Below are 2,606 nucleotides of genomic sequence, written 5' to 3' on the forward strand. Positions count from 1 at the left end.
CCCCCCAAATAGAAGGTGTGAGCCATTGGATGGGCTTAGGGTTGCCACCTGTCCAAGATTCACTCGGACAGTCCAGTTTTGGAGTCTTGTGTCCAGATTTCAGGTCAGCTGACACCCGGACACAAGACACTAAGTGCCAATACCGGAACTTTACATTTTTTGACAGAGGCAGCTGCCTGTGAGCCTCGGGTGCCTGTAAACGTGCACCAGCCCGCACATCTCCTCCAGCTCCTTCCTGCCAGCACGTTGCCCGCCTCCGGACCCCAGACGAGAACCCTGCACATCTTGTACAGCACTCCTAAAAGCCTGCATTAACCACCTGAGACCCCAACCAGCCATCTAAGAGCCCGTATAGTCCATCTGAGACCCCACACAGCCATCTGAGAGCCCGTATAGTCCATCTGAGACCCCACACAGCCATCTGAGAGCCTGTATAGTCCACCTGAGACCCCACACAGCCATCTGAGAGCCTGTATAGACCACCTGAGACCCCACACAGCCATCTGAGAGCCGTACAGTCCACCTGAGAGCCTGCATAGTCAATCTGAGAGCCTGCATAGCCCAACTGAGAGTGCGCATAGCTCACCTAAGCATGCCCATAGCCCACGAGAGTCCGCACAGCCACCTGAGAGCTTACATAGCCCACCTGAAAGCCACCACAGCCCACCTGAGAGCCTGCAGAGTCCACCTGAGGACCTGGAGACATCAGGGCGCCACCCCGGAACAACACAGAGTATGTATAATGTATTGCTGGGATTTGTAGTCCTATAGCCGGCCTTCTTACTCCCTCTCCTGGCTCTCTCCTCTATATTCTACCAAAAAAAAAAAAAATGCTGCACACGGCACTAGGGTGTTAAAGTTTCACTTGAAGAAAAGGTGGCAACCCTAGCTGGGCTCGGACCTGCGATTTTCACTATGACACCCACAATGGTGTAGGCACAACTCTTCCAGATCGTCTCACACCCTCACCTTGTTCCCAACGCATAAACACCCCTCTCTCCATCCACATCAATAGAAGGCCTTCAGGCAGTGTGGCAGACTGTTAAAGGGCATGGAGACGGGTCCGCTGTGCACCGAGGGATGCGAGGTGCCGGAGTCAGAGCATTTTGAAGAGTTGGAGTATTGCATCCAGTGAAGACGGCCAGGAAGCTGGAAATACATTACAGACTTCCTTCTTTTGCTGGAATACATTTTTGGGGGAAATGGGAAAACTATTTTAACAAAAGGGTCCCTTTAAAGCATAGGTAGGCGAACTCCGGCTCTCTAGCTGTGGTGCAACTACAAGTCCCATGAGGCATTGCAAGACTCTGACAGCCACAGGCATGACTCGCAGAGGCAGATACACCAGTAATTTTACCACAGCTGGATAGTCGGAATATGCCTGCCCCTGGTGCAGGGCGTCCCATCCTACATGATACAATGGATGGAAACAGAACAAAAACCTTTTTTCATTTTCAACAGAGCGCAGCCACAATATACACAATGTGCACTGAAGTGCGGTTCCGTTGGTGCCTACAGTGCCATTTTGAATGAAGCAGTTGAAGTGTGAAAGAGCCTAAAACTTTGCAACTGAAGAAAAAGGAAACAATGAAAATGAAATAGATTCAGATCTGTTACAGATTCTCTTTGGGGCAGGCCCAGTGCGTTCTGGCCCAATTCGGGGCCGAAGCGCACTAGAGTGCATACCGGCTGACTCTAGGGTGGGGCGGTGCATTGAAATCAATGGCACTTTAGCCACGCCCCCTGGCCGCGCCTGAACGTGTGACACAATAATGCCTGTATTCCGGTCCAAAAATATAGTGCATATAGCATTTTCTCTGGCAGGCATCGATGTGCCGCGCGTTCAGGTGTGGCCGATCGCACTGCGTCCATGGCTGCGGTGCCATTGACTTCAATGCACCGCCACACCCTAGAACGCAGTGAGCCGGCCGGGATGCGATCCAGTGCATTCCGGCACCGAATCGGGCCGGAGCGCACTGGGGCTGGTGTGAACTAGCCCTTAAAGGTGAACTATGGGGTCAGGGCTTTTCCCCATAGTTCTACTTAGGGTAACGGGAGGACACAACTGCAATGTATGTATGCAATGGACACGCCCCCTGTCACGCCCCCTGTCACGCCCCCCAGTTGCGTGGATCATTATATATATACATTTATGTGCCACATTTGATTGGCGAAACCCAGAATTGTGTTTTTTCACCATTATGTTTCCTTTATTTTGGCTTTTTATTGGAAAAAGCAAACAGAAATACCACAAAGGTTGTAGTGCAGAATAACACATTTGGTAGTTACAAAGTATCTTTTCATAGATATCTGTATATCAGACCAAAAAGAGGGACAACTGAGGAGGACGAGGGACAGAGGGGATTGGTCCCAATGAGGGACAGTCCCTACAGATCTGGGACAGATGGGAGGTACGAGGTGTGATGTGCCCCAGGTCACCGCAGATGATTGTAGCTTATCATCACCTTCCAGCTTGTCAGGACGCAGCAAACAATGGCGGAGAGGCTTTTGTCCTCATGTGTTTGGTGACCCCAGGTCTGCGGGGTGCTCTGATTTCAGAGTGGTGACTCCTTGTTTGAGAACCTGTCATTTCCAGGAAACCAGCC

The sequence above is a fragment of the Nanorana parkeri genome, unplaced genomic scaffold, assembly GCF_000935625.1.
Source record: "Nanorana parkeri isolate BGI_ZX_2015 unplaced genomic scaffold, ASM93562v1 scaffold2337, whole genome shotgun sequence".
Taxonomy (NCBI): domain Eukaryota; kingdom Metazoa; phylum Chordata; class Amphibia; order Anura; family Dicroglossidae; genus Nanorana; species Nanorana parkeri.